Genomic DNA, 18379 nt, shown 5'->3' on the forward strand with positions numbered 1-18379 from the left:
CCGAAAGGAAAGCAAACAGTGAGCTAAATGTATCATATAGGAATCAACATGGAACCACCACTGAAAAAACCCTGCCCACCTTTTTCATTCATTTTTTTTAATGAACATTGATTAGCAACCTAAAAAACTCAATGAATGGATTAGTTTGGCAGCTTTTTACTGCTTTGAATGATTGTAGGCTGAGGAACCCAAGCAAATGTCTCACCAAGCGGTGGCCATTCACCTGCTCTTCAGTCTAATTAATTAAAACATTAAACCAATTATCACACTCCCCAAAGAGTTGTTGTTGTCGTCGAAAAACCGCTTACTCCAAGATATTGACTCTAGGTGTCAGAGTGCATGACTGGGACAATCTTTTGCCTCAAGGGATGGCGGTTTACAGTTTACTTGGACTCCATATGGAAATTAATTGGATAAAACAGTCCGCAGGGCATTGCCTTAGAACACAAACCCATAAACCTTGGCTGTTTGGTTGAGTTGACAACTAAAGCTTGTGAACAGCTGAGCAGCCAGAAAAGAAAGGTTAGTGAGGGTCATGGGCTAAGCAGGGTTGACAGATTCAGTGCATTAACATGGATCTCATACCTTTACCGAGTGTAGAAAAACAAAGAATTGCAGGAGGTCAGCATGTCAATTTTAATCCACAAGGAGTGATAACCAAAGGCTGGCATCCTCTTGGTGACGTATATGCATGAAGTGTGATTAATGTGGAAATGAGGACGAGGTTTAGGGGGATGGTCTGTAGTCCTTTGTTTCCCATTCCAAAACTTCATTTTGCAGCTGTCACTGACCAAGAAAAGTTGCTGCTGCTTAATACTGTGGATGGATGGATGGAGGGAGAAGCAATTCAGATGATGAAGGTATGGCTGCTCCGGGCTCCCAGGGGAAAGAAAAGGAGGGTGTCTGTGAACACATCCTTATGTCTTCACCTCTCTAAGATGAGACCAGCTTTGTTTTCTTCATCTGAATTTCCCTCCCTCCCCACCAGTAAGCACGTGCATCATGGGGTTCTTCTGGGGTTTGAAGGCTGGCAGGACTGGAAGGAAAGCTGTGCAGAAGAATGTAATGCTCTACCCACTTGATGTAGGATCTCAGACAATGCGACTCAGGACAGGGATGAGCTCAGCATTCCTGAACTAACATGCTTGTCAAGTAATCCCACACCCAGATTTGAGCTGCAATCCAGTTGGTGTCTTACATCTTTGTACGTTGACCTGTAGAAGCAACTGGGTAATTTTGTTCACAGTCTGCATTCAGCACAAGGTTATGGAAGTGGAATTCCACATGCAGTCTTTTTATGGATATGAATGTGCATTCGTGTGTTGTATGTATCCATCCATATTTTTTTATGGTTAGGGGACTTTGGAAGAGTTGTGGGAGGCACTAGGGCCCAGAAAAGTGGAGTACAGGGACTACATGAGGGCTGGAGGACCTCGAGGACATTTCAAGAGCAGAAATTTTAAGAATCTTCTTAAAAACAGGAGGTCAGCAAGATGTGACACCACTTTCTGTTGTGTCAAAAGCTTATTCTGAGTGCAAAGTTCCTAGTGGGGCCCAAAGACATGGCAAGATTTTGCCAAAATACTAGAGGATATTTAAGGGTAGAATATATATGTATATGTAAATGTATATGTATATGTATATGTATGTATGCGCAGCCCCTAGCCTCCAGTGGTTGCCCTCCACTGCTGTAAGATGTGGTTAGCTGTCAGTCTTCTTTTAGATGCCTACAATCTGGACAGGAAAGCAAACTGGAAGCCATAGCTGCTGCAACAACAGTATGGTGATCCTTCTCTTTATTTTAGCCTGAATTTTAAAAGAGATATCCAAGGTGCCGAACCAATTTTCGTAGTAAAGTTCAGCACCTGGAGTAGCAATTTGAAAGTTCACATCGAACCTGGAGTGGATTAACCTACCCATTGATGTGGGCGCCATTGGCTGGCACTGAACTACAGGTGATTCAAACTGTGTCTACCTATATGTTATTCAGGGTAATTAAGTCAGAAGATAGAGCTCCCAATTAATGTCAATTTCAATGGCTGCCTGTAAGCTTTTTGACCTCAGTCTAAGTATTGGTGCTAACCTTAGAAGCCATAAATCACATAGGAACAGGTTTCTAAAGATTGTCATCGCCCATCAAATCCCACTAAAAACTACTTCACTAAATGTTCTTGGGTGCCAACCATTAAAAATGGTTAGGTTAGTGTGCCCACAAGTTAGGGGTTTCTTGGTGTGGCCTCAATACTGTGACATTCCCTTTCTGTTGACTTTCACCTTGTTCTGCCTTTACAGTTGCGTAAAGTGAGTCTTGGGCAACTTTTATTTTTAACATGTGTACACCAAAGACCACTTTGCAAAATAATCTGTGCACTTGCTAATTTAGCATTCTTCCAGTCTGTGAAAAACTGGTTACTGGTCAAGACAGCTCATTGGTTTGATCCAGAAAAGCTCTTTTCAGATTCACTGGCCATCTGCCTGCCATTTGACAGAGCCAGCTTATTTTTTATTTGCATTTCTTTTCGCCTGCTTTCCATAACCATCCATAGCCATATTCCCTAACATGAATTTGCATGTGCTCCTGGAGTAGGGAACCATATACCCTGGGGCTGAATCTGGCCCTCTTGAGCTCCTGATTTGCCTGGACCTCCCAGATGGCCACATTTGTTTTCCCCACGTCATCATCATTAGATGATCCCATAGCTTATGCATGACCTTTTCTTCCACTCTGAAAAGTTGCAGAGTCTCTTGTAAGGCTTAGTTACTGGCAATTAAGTCCTTGAGGATACAATCTCAGACTTCCGGTTGGTGAACGGAGGTGTGTGGAAGCGTGGGGATATTCAACTATATAAAATGTCATGCTTTGTTGCATGTTTATTTTATAGCTGAAACAGAAAACATGCCTTCACAAGAGCTGGGGGTTTGTTTATTTGTTTTGCAAAGCATGAAGTTTCAGTTGGTTCCAGTGATTTTGTAATCACTCAAGCAGGCACACCTGGTAGTACATTCTGAGAAAGATGCCAACCACAGACGCTGTCAAGACGTCAGGAATAAACTCTTCTAGAACATGACGACATAGCCTGAAAACCCCACAAAAAACTATGGATGCCGGCTATGAAAAACCACTGGAGATTTTAAATCAGGGGTTGGATAGCTATCGGTAGTGTTTTAACTGTGGATTTCCTGAACTAACAAAGTCTTGGAAAAGATAAGACTTTGCCTCAGTTTCAACTCCATGATTGTATGATTCACCATAATCTTCTCCAAGTTGTCATTTTTAATTATAGCATGGAGTCCATCAGAACCTAGAATGTCACTTCTGTTCATCACTATTTCTCCTTACAGGGATCAAAAAGTAAGTTGTTACATTGGCATATGCTTTTTCCCTATTTCTCTAGTTATGGAAAAGAAACCTTAAGATTGATAAGAGAATGGCATAAACATTGAAAAATGCCTGTTGAGATATCTCCAAGGTGAACAGAAAAGGGTCCCTCATTAACACTCATGCCACTTTTGAAATATGATGTTATTATAAAATAAGTTGTTACAAGCAACTGAATTATTGGTAGCCTGTTATTTCTGAGTGTTGGGACCACTGATACAGGACAGCTCTAAGAAAAGAAGACCCTCTCTGTCTCACATGTCAGCGTATGTTTGACTGAAACCAACAGCTTTGGCTCTTTTACCCGAATAATCCCACAAAGACTGTCATAAATCTTTCTGAAAAGAAATAGGTTTATCCCCCTTGACTCCCTGTTTGCCTTCTTCTCAGCACTGCATTAAAATGGTCTCTTTTTGTCCGCTGTAAATAAGTACCGAAATAGAAAAGCTCCAGCAGAGAAGAATAACAAAAGGCTGTTCACCGTTTATTAACCCAGATGCAAGACTGTGGCTTGATCCCACACTGCAGAGAGACACTCATCCAAGAATGCAATAAGAAATAGGCTAATGGCATTGTCCAAGAGGCTATGAGATGCAATCCACACATGCGCCACTCCCAAGGAGGGCAGGGAGCATGGATCATGGCTTTCAAGAAAGGAAAACTGTTCTTGAGAGATGATTTGGAGGCCGCATGCAACCTTTACTCCAAAGGAAGCTCCACTAATTTCTGGAGACTTGGCTACATCTACACTGCAGAAGTAATGCAGTTTGACAGCACTTTAAGTGACATGGCTCAATGCTATAGAATTCTGTGTAGTCTTGGAGACACTTAGCTGTCTCTGTCAGAAAACTCTGGTGCTGCAACAAACTATAAATCCCTGGATTCCATAGGATGGAGCCATGCCAGTGGTAGTGGATTGCAAGGCAACTTAGATACACCTGGAATTTCAGTAACCTCTGCAGCATGTTGTTGTTTTGGGTAAAATGGAGTGGAATACTGTTAGCCTGATTTACTTTATCCATTTTATTGTTTGTATGTACAGTGTTGTGTAAATCTACAGCGCTATATAAATAAAGCATAATAATAATAATAATAATAATAATAATAATAATAATAATCTGGTTTGGATGCTGTGTGAACAAAAATTCAGTCCCTTCTGAATAGCTTCCTGAGTTAAGTGCTAGCTTTCCCTAAAATATAATCATGCAGTGTTTGGTTTCTTGTTCAAGTAAAGAATAAATGGTCTTTGTTTAGAGAAAAGCATGCAGATAGAAGTCCTAGGTTTAACTAACAAGCTTTCGTTCCCCCATCCATTTTTGGAACAATGCCAGAAGATTAAGAGAAAAACTCTTAGCAACCCTAAGAGTATCTGGAAGGAGAGCACAGGAGGAGTAAACAAAGTGCTGTCTAGTAAAGCTGAAAGGCTCCATCTCTGTGGCCAAGATCATACATGGAGTTAGTTGGTTGGCCCTCTACTCTCTCCCTGGCTGCATCTACACTGCAGAATTAATTCAGTTTGACAGTGCTTTAACTGCCATGGCCTCATGCTAGGGAATTTTTGGATTTGTAGTTTTGTGAGATATTTAGCTTTCTCTGTCAAAGACAGTTCTAGTGTCACAACAAACTACAAAATCCCAGGAACCCATAGCATTGAGCCATGGAAGTTAAAGAGGTGTCAGACTGCATTAATTCTGGAGTGTGGCAGCAGTCTAACTCTCTCCATGCAGTAGATCTAGTTCTTTGCTGCTTTTGCTTCTCTCCATCCATTTAATGGACCAGGACAAGTCCTCAAAGCTGGAAGCCTGAAGATGAAGGCATCCTCTGGAGCTCTAGCAGTAAAGAGTTATCGTTGTGTAAAGGAGATAGCAGATACCTCATTCTCCAATGGTGCATAATTTTGCATTACGTCTGTCCATGTTACCAACAGGTTTCCATCCTCCATCTTCTAACTGTGCAAACAAATGCATTTTGAGTGTAAGCTGTCACCTCCAGAAAGTATGTCATATGTGTGTGCACACTTATTAAAAGCCAATGGTGCAGAGACACTTCATTCTTCTTCTTATGACTCACCCGCCGAGCGTGATGTTTTGAACGATGCTTAATAGCATCATTGAGAGTTATCTATGCAGTACATAGGGGCTACATGGATGATTCATAGTCCTTAAAAATACTATCTATTTTAGACGCCCCTGCTTGCACCGAGTGTGGAAATGGAAATGGAAACCAACAAAATCCTCATCGCTTTTAGTTGTTTCTAAAAAGTGGCTGTATTTGTTATACCAATGCCTCACTACCTGCTGAATAATGGTTACTATTATGACTTTAAGATGACAATGAACTTTATGTTTCACCCACTTTCTGCTCTAGCTTTCCTCAAAAAAAAAAAGCAAAGTAAGTTTCATGCACAAACAGATAGTGTGGGTAGACTGTCAGATAGAAGCTGTGGTCATGTTCAAAATGCAAAATTCAAACAGGGGATCTGAAAGTGTGCTTGCACTATCGTCTGCGGTTTGACACTACTTTAACCGACATTGCTAATTTCTAGAGAGTCCTGGGATTTGTTGTGGGTTAGGAAGATAAATATCTGCTGGACAAGTCCAGTGATCCCCATTTTTTGGTCCTCTAGATGTTTGGGACTTCAGATCCTAGGATTGCTATACACTGGCCATATTGTCTGGGAGATCTGGTTGTTGAAGTTCAAATTGCCTAGAGGACCAATGTGTGAGAAACATTGTTATAATCCACTATATTGAATGAAAAGACCAGAGCAATCTAGCAGAGAATTCTAAGGCCTCATTCGCACTTCTTTCCAAAATCCTGCCACCTTCTTGCAATGGAGTCGCACGTGTAGCATAGTTCCCTTACTCCCACATTCCCTCTGGCTTAACGGGAATGTAGAACATAATATTTTAGAAAGTTGAATGGAAGTGAAGTACTAGTTGCATATTGTTTTATAGAAATTCTGCCTAACAGACACTGAGATTGATTTGAATGGGGTTGTGTTGCTGTGTTACGGAAAGGACCTCCTGCACTTTTAAAGCTGGGATGAATGAATACATTTGTATTCCCCTTTCTGCACAATTCATTGAGCTTCATTTTCAAAATGTCAAGGAGAAATATCCTTCAAATGCTTTCATTAGAAGGCGGGTCAGACCTGTGCAGCATGGCTTCACCTGTGTCTAAATGTCTCCGCTTTCTTTAATTTGTGCGCTGTTCTTGCAGCAAGCATTTCTAGGCAGAAGAAGAAAAGAAACACCTCCAACATCAGAGATCGGGCACCACGCATATGTTGTGCTATGCGCAAGGAGTGCATTTCCTCTGTGCATTGTTTTTGTGTGTTGTGCAGTGCACTTGCACAATGGCTTGTCAGTTATGGACACTAACCATTGGTCTACATACAGTCAGCCCTACATATCCACATATTCTTTATCACAGATTCAGTCATGAAAATATTAATAAAAACTACCTAAATTCCAAAAGCAAACCTCAATTTTGCTATTTTATAGAAGGGGCACCATTTTAAAATGTCATTGTATTTAATGGGACTTGTGCATCCATGGATTTTGGTATCAATGGCAGGGAGGGGCTGGAACCAAACCCCAGCAGATAAAAATGGCCCACTGTACATTGTGCGATGGTGGTATTCATTGTAGTGGCTGTGCAGTGCAACTCTACTGGCAGTGCTGGATCTGTGTCCCTCTGGATCCAATCTCTGGTGCTTATTCAGGTTTGGATTTATTGCACTTTGGAGGCTGGGTCCTTTTAGCTGCACACTGCTTTCACAATGGCCTTTTACACAACTGGCATTATTTTCTTAGGACTTGTGATGCGAGGTGAAGGTGATGATCAGAGACAAAACTGCCAATTTGGAACTGCATATTTCTTAAATGCTGGAAGGAGGGGTTCACAGAGCCAAAATGTTAAAGGAGAGATGGGACAATTCCTTGCCCTGTGGCATCATCAATTGTCCAAGCAACCATTTTTATACTGCTTGGATTGTATGCATCTATACTATGGAAATATTGCAGCTTGGTACCACTTTAATGACCCTGGCTCCATCCTACAGAATCCTGGGATTTGTAGGTCAGTGAGGCACTAGCATTCTTTGGCAGAGAAGGCTAAAGACCTTGTAAAACTAGAAAGCCCAAGATTTCAAAACTGGATGGAGCTGCAGCCATGAAAGAAAGCCGGCATGGCATAATGGTTTAAGCACTGGACTACGACTCTGGAGACCAGGGTTCAAATCCCAGCTCAGCCACATAAACCCACCGGATGACCTTGGGCAAGTCACATTCTCTCAGCCACAGAGGATGGCAATGGCACCCCCCCCAAAAGAAACTTGCCAAGGAAACCCCATGATAGGTTCCCCTTAGAGTCACCATCAGTTGGAAATTCCTCTGAGGGTGCCAGCCACAGATGCTGGTGAAACGTCTTCTAGAACATGGCCACATAGCCTGAAACCCCCACAAAAAACTATAGTTGGAAATGACTTCAAGGCACACAGCAGCAGCAGCCCTGAAAGTGGTCTCAAACTGCAATATTTCGACAGTGCAGATGTGCTCTGCTGTTGTAATCATGCTAGCATAATTACAGGATCTTGGCCTTGTTTTAATTGGGATGCCTCCGAAATCTGGTTTGACATGGAGAATTAATCAGAAACTGAAGCAAACCCTTAGAGATGACCTATTGCTGCCATCTACTGAGCTCAGGGAAACAAAAACACTCTCCTTCTGTAGGGCGAATTTAACCTGATACAAGTTTAGTACTCTGGGGCTGTCTGTATTGGAGCACACATTTAATTGCCGGTTTGTAGCTTTGTCATGATACAAATTCTCCTGTTGCATATGCATGAACAGGAGCATAGGAACAGCTCCTCTTCACATTTATCTTTGGGGGAAAAACACCGAGTGGCACCTCTGGTTGGGAGATATTTGTTCAACCCGGGTGCATGCCTTGGTAGAGGAGGGGAGAAGAGAACCACCTGTAGCGATTACCTGAAGAGGCAATTATAACCATCTATTTCAGTTGTCTTAATTTGGCTAGAAACATGAAAACCAGTGGGACGGCATGAACCTGACTAATGCTCAGAGCAATTTATCAAGATGGTTATTTGCTGGCTGCAGAACTAGAAATGGATAAGTACTTTTAAAAACATAATCTCCTCTAGCTATAATATATACTTTATCGGTGATTTGCAACGAAAACAAATGATCTCCAATTAGGTGGTGGCATTACATGCGGCGCATGAGGGCATGTCTGCTGTCATGTTGCAGAATTAATGCAGTTTGATATCACTTTAACAGCCATGGCTCCATCCTATAGTATCCTGTGAATTGTAGCTTGTGGCAGCATTAGAGCTCTCTCCGACAGAGAAAGCTAAACATCTCATAAAGCTACAACTCCCAGAATTCCATAGCACTGTGCCATGGCAATTAAAGCAGTGTGAAACTGCATTAATTCTGCAGTGCAGACATAGCCTATGTTACCCATACCCATCCAAACCTCATTCTGGTCCATGATTAATGGATTTCAGTGTAGAAGTGGATCTGAAATGCTAGAATAGAATTGTAAAATAGCTGAATATAGCTTTTGTTCACTGCCCCATAGGAGGCCACTTGCTCCCACAAGCATGAATATATGAGGGTCAAATGGACAAGGATGACATCAAAGTGCAGAGAGTTTGCTCCATATCGTCTGCCACATCGAGCGTGTTTCCATTGTTAACATTTCACCAGGTTGCACCAGTCAATAAGCTTCAAGAAAGAGACTGAGGCCTGTTACAGACTGCCAAAATAAAGCTGCTTCGGGTCTCTTTGGAGGTATGCTATTTAAATGATGCATGGGTCCTAAGAGTCCGGAGGTTGCGACAAAGCCACACTCCATTCCTAAGCACTGGAGTGCAGCTTTTGGTGACAGCTTCCGGATCTTAGGGTGCATGCATCATTTAAACAGCATACCTCCAAAGAGACCCGAAGCAGCTTTATTTTGGCGTCTGTAATAGGCCTGAGAGAGACTAAGATAGAGAGAGAGAGATTTATGGTTTAGTTGGATGGGCCACTGACAGGTGGCCATGAGCAAACCCCTAAATTGCTTTACAAGTAATACTTTCTGGATCCCAAATATTTCACCTCCAACAAAAAAAGAGAGTTAAAACAAATTGAGTATCCTTTATGCTTGGGACCAGAAGTGTTTTTGGATGTGGGAGGTTTTCAGATTTTGGAATATTTGCATATGCATAATGAGATATCTCAGAAATGGGACACAAGGGATGGGACACGTGACATTCATGTATGCTTCATGTAAACCTTATACACATAGCCTGAACAATATTTTTCACAATTTTGTTAATGAAACAAAGTTTGTTTGCAATGGACCACCAAATAGCAAAGGTGTCACTATCTAAGCCCTCCACATGGACAGTTTTGGAAGATTTCATTTCCAGATAAGAGCACCCTTCTTGAACTGGAAATGCTGGTGAACCTTCACAAGAACATTTTATTTTCATCAAAATCAGTTCTTGGATGCAAGGCTATTTGTTACAAGGCAAATGAGGCTCATGTTTAGTGATGTGATGGGGAAACTCTCTGACTGGAGAAAGCCCAGGTTGCAGTGCAATCTCCTTGAGATGGTTGGAGGAGCTGTTCCACTAGGTAACTAGAATGTAGTGTCATGGAGCTTGTCTGTAGTGGCCCAAAGTGGTTTGCTCAAACTTGGAAACGGAATGAAGAATGAATGGTTAAGGTTGCTGAGTTCACCCAAATGACCCAATTAACATGGGTTCTAAAATATAAGTCTATTCAATACATATTGAAAGATTGGAACCGTTTATGGACTTTTTGAGCAATAAGAAATCTAACAATGTAATAATCTGTGGTTATGGTTATTAGTTATTTTAATAGGATCATTTAGTTAGATCTGTAATGGTACAAATATATATACAGGGATGTAGCCAAGGGGGGGGGGGGGTTCGGGGGTCCGGGGCCCCCCCCCCCCCTTCGAAAAATGAATGATGTGTGCGGCTGCGCCGCCACACTCAAGCCCCATTATAATGGTGGCACTTAGTCTGGACCCCCCCCTTCCTAAAATCCTAGCTACGTCCCTGATATATATATATATATATATATATATATATATATATATATATATATTTGTACCATATATATATAGAGAGAGAGAGAGAGAAAGAGAGAGAGAGAGAGAGATCAGTCAGGGTTGGTCAGGGAGCTCTGGACCTTACTATGTATTCACTATATGCCATTTTCTTCTTTCCCCCTTCTTTTTCTGCCCTCTGTTTCTTGATATCTTTGCTTGTGCATTACTTTAATTGTAAATTTGTTTGTACTAGACATTACTGTATATACTCCACTATAAGTTAACCTCATGTATAAGTCGAGGGTAGGTTTTGGGACCAAAATTATGGATTTTGATATGACCCATGGATAGGTCGAGAGTAAGAATTAGGGTCATGTAACTAAGGATTTAAAGGTTGAAGCAAAGGAAGATAATGCCAAAGAACAAAGAACTAACAAAATTGCAGGAGGCATAACTGTTTGTGGTATATATATATATATATATATATATATATATGAGTTAAAGTACAATAGTTATATGGACCCGTGGATAAGTCGACTCAGGTTTTTGGGGTCACTTTTTTGAAATGAGAGTTACTCGGTTCATGGCTCCCTCTTTTCAGTAGGATCATGGAACGTACTGTGCACCTGCTCTGGATCTTACTTCTGGATCACACTGTGTATCTCAGCTCCTGAAGTCACAGGAGAGATTATAGTAGTTTGAGATTTGGGTCTTATGAAGAACTGGTGTTTCTGTAAACAAGTCTTCACTGCAAAGCTGGAGTACCGCAAAGATTCATTAATGTCTGCTAGACGAAGGCTTCTCCAAACAAAGATTTCAGTTATTATTGAAGGATCTTGGATGTCCCATGCTGAACAGGACTGGAGAAATCCCTTGCTCAGTTGGTGATTTATTATGCTGGAGTGCATGCAAACAGTTTGCATCATAAATATTCGAAGTGCAGCCTTCTTTGACAAGGTACTTGAAAGTGAAACTAAGTGCCTAGAGAGAGGGACAGAACAGTGCTCAGAAACTGAATATGAAATTAAGTGCCAATTTGGACTGGAAATGAGAAATAGATTTGGCATCTCCAAGATTCAGATAAACTCATTTTAAATGCATATGCAAGGACCAGATCCCAGCATAGTGAAATCATTAGAAATTGTCATGCAGGGACACTTAAAAGGTCAATATGCTTCATACATTGTGGTGATCAGGATAAAAAAAACAAAACCCTAGGCCTTTAAGAGTCCAAAGTCAACTAGTGAATCTCTTGGCTTTCTGTTTTAGGACCTTATCACACTAGACGAATCCTGCTCAGAAATGGAATTTAAAAGTAGAAAAACCCCGCAAATGTGGGAGGTTTTTCAGATGACATTTCTTCCAAATAGCAATAACACGCAAATAAAGTGAATGGAAAGTGGACAAAAATGACACCTTTTTATTTTCAGGAAGTTCCCAAAAATAAAAAGATGTCATTTTTGTCTACTTTCCATTCACTTTATTTGCGTGTTATTGCTGTTTGGTGCCGTATTGGTGTCATTGCTGTTTGGTGTATTTCCTTTTGGGCTAGTCAAAGAGAATGAAGTTTCCCCCGCTGATATGGCAGTGGACCAAGTTCTATCAAGCCAACCCCTGTCATGAGAGACCTGGTAAGATTTTTCCAAAATGTTGCTATTTCCCCTCAAACATTTCCAAATAATGTAGAGAAAAGGGCTGGCATTCTCAAAGCAATTACAGATTTATAACATAGAATTACAGATCCATAACTGCTCTGTACTCAGTAAGACTGTGTAGTTACAATCTTGGCACTATCGCCATGGTTGTAAATGCCCCTTCCAGAAGAAAACATCCTCAATATGACATCCCTTCAAATATTTAACCATGGTTCTCATATTACTAATATGGCTGGTGGCCTGCTAAGGTGAGCTTGGGGGGTCAAAGCCAGGAGACATTATTTAGGCCCGGTACAGATGGCCAAAAGTGCTGTCATAGGGCTGATTTGAGGGCTCTGGAGGGCTGGGCATCCATAAGTGCCCAGCACTAGTAGGGAAGCCCATCCGCCATCTTGACAGTGTCCCGCCTACATGGAGCGCGCGGGCCTCCACACACCCAAACAGCACTTGCTGGAAGTGGTGGTGTCAACATGCGCAAGCACCATCGGTGCCACGCTGTGGAGTTGGTGCGGTGCTGATGACGGGCAAAAACGGGCACAATGGAGCCGCCCATCTGTATCTTCCCATTGTTGCAAATAAGCAAGTAAGTAATAAGTGTAAATATGCAGAAACTTTTAATTGCCACTATTTTAGATGTAGAAGAATAACAGAGTGTCTCTCAACTGGACAGTTTGGTTAGACATTAAACAGAGCCAAGCTATTATTTCTTTCCTTGGCTCTCCAAGTGTGGAAAGTGTTACTCTAGGAGGAGAAAAAGAACACTCCTGGGATCGAGTCCTTTGAGTTTGCTCAAGTGCATACATCCCCTTTGCCCAAACTATCATCATTTTCCAGATTTTGCATATCTTTCCCTACAAAAAAAAAAACCAACCCCCCCAAAAAAAAACCAAAACAAAAAACCTATTGCTTCTTTGATTTTGAAGAATGCAAACACATTCTCTTTCACACACACACACACACACACACACACACACAGATTCAATACCACATATATTCATATGTGAGATGGAAAGATCTTCAAGTTTTAGTTTTTTTTAATTTTTAAATGACTTGAGGAGCAAGTAAAACTAACATGATTCATCTGTTATACCCTGGCATCCTCCTAACTTGAGTGAATTGTTTTATCCCTGGTTTCAAAATCTTGAACATGCTATGGACCTGCTGTTTGCTGTTATTATTATTACAATTTGATCTTGTATCCAACACAATATGGAGCCAGTCTCCTACATCTCTTACCTGCTGAAAGTCTTTAAGAGAAAATGGTCACACTGGTGAATGAACACTTGCTTTGGGAGAAAAAAAATCACAAATTAATTTTGCTGATGTATTAAATTCTGGGCTAAAATGTATAATTTATAATAGATTTGCTTGTTAATGGGATAATAACTACTTGGAATAACTTTGATCTCAGCAAGCATCACATTTGAAGGGGGAAAAAAGAGGGTGGGGGAAGTATAACTGTGTTGTTCAGTCAACATTCGGCAGAACCTCACCAGAATTAGATACACAGTGATGGTAGTTATTAAGAAATCATTCAAATTTAATGAATGTGACTCACAAGCTGGCTTTAATTAACTGTTATATATTGTGCAGTGCATTGCTTCATCAATAAATCATGGTGCATTCATAATTGTAAATGAACATTTCTGAAATATGTATTCAGGTAATTAACAATAGAAGTGCCAACCTCTCTGTCTCCCTCTTTCTCTGTCTTATTCTCCTCCCCTAATTTCTCCCTCTTCCCTCCCTCCATCCCTCATTTTCTTTCTTCCCCTCTTCTTTCAGTGCCCCATCTCTAAATAATATAGCATCAATAACAATGGTTCACTCCAAACTTCCAGGTCTTTGAATAGTGGTACACTCCAAGTTGCCAGTGCTGCATATTATCCATCTCTCCCTATTTAGCTAGATCAATTTGGGTGTGACGGAGTGGAGGCCATGGGAGCACTGCAAATTTGCTTGAATTTAATGGAAAGTTGATTTTTTATGAGCTTTGAAGAGGATGCATTCCAAGCCAACTTTCCCTGAACCTCAATCCTTACAGCCATGTTCTGATTACTCTAACTGGCATGTCTCCCTCCTATGCAAACCTAGGATTTCTAACTTGGTGAGTGGTTAGTATTCCCCAATCAATTATATCACATTCTGTAGAACATATAGCACATTTCTAGGAGTAACAAAATGATGCTCTGCCATTCTACTGTGGGTCCCTTCTGCACTGTGCAGTGAAACTCCACTTAGCATAGTAGTCAATCCAGCTGTCCTAAACCCTGATGGGTGGCAGAAAGGCTGGGCAGAAGTGCCTTTTGCTGCTGGAATGGATCTATAGTGGCACATCAATGCCAAAACGTTCTCAAGGCAAAGATCTTCAAACTGTCATAATAAGCCTGACCATGCACCAGATTCCTATTGGTGATAGATTTGTGGGTAACTAGAAGTTGCATGTCCTGGTTTGGATGAGGCACAAGTGGCTGTTGAGTAGTCTTTGGAGCTCCAGTGAAAATCTTCCCTAGAGCAGATGTCAGGACTTATAGGCAATGAAGATTGTCTCCCATCCCTGTTTGAGTTCTCCAGAAAGAGGAATAGGAATAGGAAAAAGGTAACTTGTGAAGTTGAAGGCTTTCAGGGCCAGCATCCATAGTTTTTGGTGGGTTTTTTGGGCTATGTGGCCATGTTCTACAAGAGTTTATTCCTGACATTTCACCAGCATCTGTGGCTGGCATCTCTGAAGATGCCAGCAAAACGTCAGGAATAAACTCTTCTAGAACATCGCCACATAGCCTGAAAAACCCACAAAAAAACCCTTCCCTTTGTCTAGAGAACTACAACAGGAATGATCCCTGTTGCTTGGTCATCTCCAATTCCCTTACTCCCCCTCTTCTTGCCATTTAATGAATTAAAAGTTTTAACAGAGGTCAGAACACAAAGTGATGCACAACTAGAAGGGCTGAGCATTATGTCCCACACGTGCCATGCAGGATCTCAGTCAAAATATTTCAGGGTCAAGGTGTTCCATTCAGTCCAAAGCTCCTGACTCCCATGAAACAGACCCTGTTTGGGCCCATAAAGCATATCATCCTGAGACTTTGTTGCAATCCTTCCTATTGGTTTGGTTTGGGGGGGGGGATTGAAAGAACAAAATGCATAGGGAAGAAACAAAATAGAATTTGGTGTATGGCGGTGTTTTATTTCCAGGACTGGCCCTGCCATGAACTAAAGTGAGGTCATTTACTTTGGAAGTAGATGCAGGGAGAAGGCAGCAAGGTGTTTGAAGAGAGATCGGTGAGCCATACACGCTTCCCTGTATCCCTTACTCTAGTCCCATGCAACTGAAGATACAATTTCATTACCACAGTAGAAGAAAAAGTCAACTGTTAGTCCACTTGGGTTCATAGATAGAATGAGTATGGGTGCCATCTTGGAAGGGTGGGTTGCCTTGTGCAGCAAACCAACATGGGCTACTTCCATTGTTTGCATCCATTTACCTATATCCACTTAAAAATGAAAGCTATTGTCTCACAAATCTGTGTTGAAGGAGTAGAAGTCTTTAATTAACACCCCCCTTCTCTAATGCATACAAAGGGAAAGCTAACAAATAATAGTCAATCCATGTGGGTTGCTCTTAGAAAATTATTCAGAAGGCTACAAAGCAGTAGAAAAGATAAAAGGTATGATTACAATATGTGTGTGTGTGTGGGGGGGATCAGTCTCTGAAAATCATTTTTAATCAAATGATTACAGCTGCTTTCAGCAAATAAGTTCTTGCTTCTTCAACCTACTACTTCCTGGAGCTGAGATATATAACTGGTAGGTCTTACCTTTCAGACAGTGTCATGTTTCCTCCTCCTCCTCCTTTTGTTGTCAAATTTCTGTGCCTAAAGCTGTTCTCCAAAATCCCAAAGATGTTCTTCCTTTGCAAAAGCAGGTCCAATTTCTGCCTCATTCTATGGACAATTAGCATTTCTGAAGATGCCAGCCACAGATGCTGGCGAAACGTCAGGAACAAACTCTTTTAGAACATGGCCACATGACCCGAAAAACCCACAAAAAACTATGGATGCCAGCCATGAAAGCCTTCGACTTCACAATTAGCATTTAGGAATGCTGGCAGTTGTGGTCCAAGAACATCTGGAGGATCTCTTGTTTTCTACCCATGGCGGAAAAGGCTTACAGCAGACCTCACCTGGTATTCTTTCAGTGACTTAAACAGGTATCAGCTGTGCTATGCATGCAGAGGGATTTATTTTTTTGGACAATGTGCAATAGTCATATCCGGCTGACAATTGTGTAACCAGAACTAGGCTTGTGGGACCATTATGCATGTAGTAGCACATTACAATAAATAGAATAGCAGGTATATGTGCACAGCTTTCAGGCACTGTGCATTGAAATTGCCCAATGGGTTATGCTCAATGCCAGTTGATTCACTATGCTGGTATTCAGTATAAGGATTGTGTAATGCAACTGTGCCAGTGGATATTTATTCTATGCTGGACCAGTGTAGGAACTCAGCTTCTGTCTATCCCATCTCCTATAATGAAAGTTGACAGCAGCAAGAAGGAAATGCTAAAGAGAGGCAACGATAATAACTCCTCATTCCCGGGTCCCAAGCATTTTGGCTGCTGGTGCTTCTCTTTATGCAGTCTAGCTTACCACAGTTTTAATATACCATCTTTTCGCCTTCTAAGAACATGACATGGAGCTATTTGCAGTGTCCAGGGGTTCTATTAGGAAGAGATCAATACAGAAATCGTTCTCTATAGATCAGGAACTTGAATAAGTGAACAAGAATAAATTAAGAGAGCCTTTCTTTGCCATGTAGAAGCACGATTTGGGCAGAACTAATGTGAGGAAATTAGAAGCTCCACTATCTTTTAACCAGATTAGAAGAGCAGGATGATTCAGATCATGTATTCTGTTCCACTGATTTGCTGTTATTAAGACTAATTTATTATGGCCCAAATGTAGCTGTAACCTATTGCTTGGATAACAAAACCAAACACACCTTGAGGAACAACTTTCCAAGCCTGAAAGAATCGAGGCACGCAATTTGGGAAGTCTATGCTGCATTTAAGTAATAGACCATGTGAATTTAATCGAGAATAATAATAAGAAAATTCAATTACAGCAAATGGGAGGTTGAAACCTTCCATTGCTCGGAGGACTGTGAGGCTATAATTGAAGCAACCTTTCTTTTTTTGCTTCAGTGTTTTGGTCTTTGATCCTTCATGAATTTACATTCTTTGGTAGTTCTAAATAACTCCAGAGGAAATTGAATTTAGGATCTCTGAACAAGGTTGGCGTGAGACACATGCCAACCAGATGCCTAGGCCTAGCCTGAGTAAGAACTGTGGAAGGATGAGTTTTCTGGGATATTCAGATATTGACTGTAGGACCCTATGTCATGATATTAGATTGGACTGGATTTCCAGTTATTACGAAAGGTATAGCTGATCTTCGAGGTGTGTGTGTTTAGGTCACCTGTTGATTTATGGAAATATCAATTTCATAGGGGTTTCTTAGGCTAGGAATACTCAGACGGGTTTCTGCCAGCTCCCTCTTCTGAACTACAACCTACAGCACCTGGTATTTGTTGGCAGTCTCCCGTACAAGGACTAACCAGGGCTGACCCTGCTTAGTATCCAAGATCAGACAGGATCTGGGACTTGATGACATCTGAGAGCCAGACATTTTGGATCTGAATTGTTCTGGAGAGCTATGCAGTAGCCATTTTGACTAGAAAGGCATTGCAGAATGGTAGAAATTTTCCAGTGAAGTGAAGGGATTGTAATTCCTTACTGCTTTTTGCTTTGCTTCCTGAGTCAGTCATCTCAACCTGCCTAATGGATGAGCGAGTCCACTGCATCCAATGGGGTGAATAAATAAAAGGGGGGAATGTACTCGACTCCATAGAGACCTGGGCTTTAACACCACAGGGTTGCTTTCCAGATCAAAATCCAAGAGAGTTGGAAACATGGTGGGGAAGACTTATCAGCCCTCTGGATCCCCTAGACAATGGATCCCCCTAGACAAGCAAGCATAGGCATATATTATATTCCTCCTCACTTCAAGAACAGAGCCATTCAATTCAATTTAGAGCCTTATCAGTACTTCTCAGGATTAGCAAACTCAATTTGAAACTCGACCTCTATAGATAAACCCACATAGTCCAAGCACCTTAGTCTAGACTGGCCTGGTCAGCTTCATGGAGGGCTGGGCCTGATTCCTCCCTTGTAAGACCCCCTATACATCC

General features: G+C 41.4%; 1 non-coding gene across 1 annotated transcript; it reads right to left on the bottom strand.

Moving 5' to 3' along the window:
* Positions 1 to 14796: 14796 nt before the first annotated feature.
* LOC121937406 lies at positions 14797 to 14986 on the bottom strand. The gene has a single exon (XR_006105114.1). It is a non-coding gene; the product is annotated as a small nucleolar RNA U3 (small nucleolar RNA).
* Between the last annotated feature and the right edge of the window lie 3393 nt (positions 14987 to 18379).

This window comes from Sceloporus undulatus, chromosome 7, assembly GCF_019175285.1.
Source record: "Sceloporus undulatus isolate JIND9_A2432 ecotype Alabama chromosome 7, SceUnd_v1.1, whole genome shotgun sequence".
In the NCBI taxonomy this organism is placed as follows: Eukaryota; Metazoa; Chordata; class Lepidosauria; order Squamata; family Phrynosomatidae; genus Sceloporus; species Sceloporus undulatus.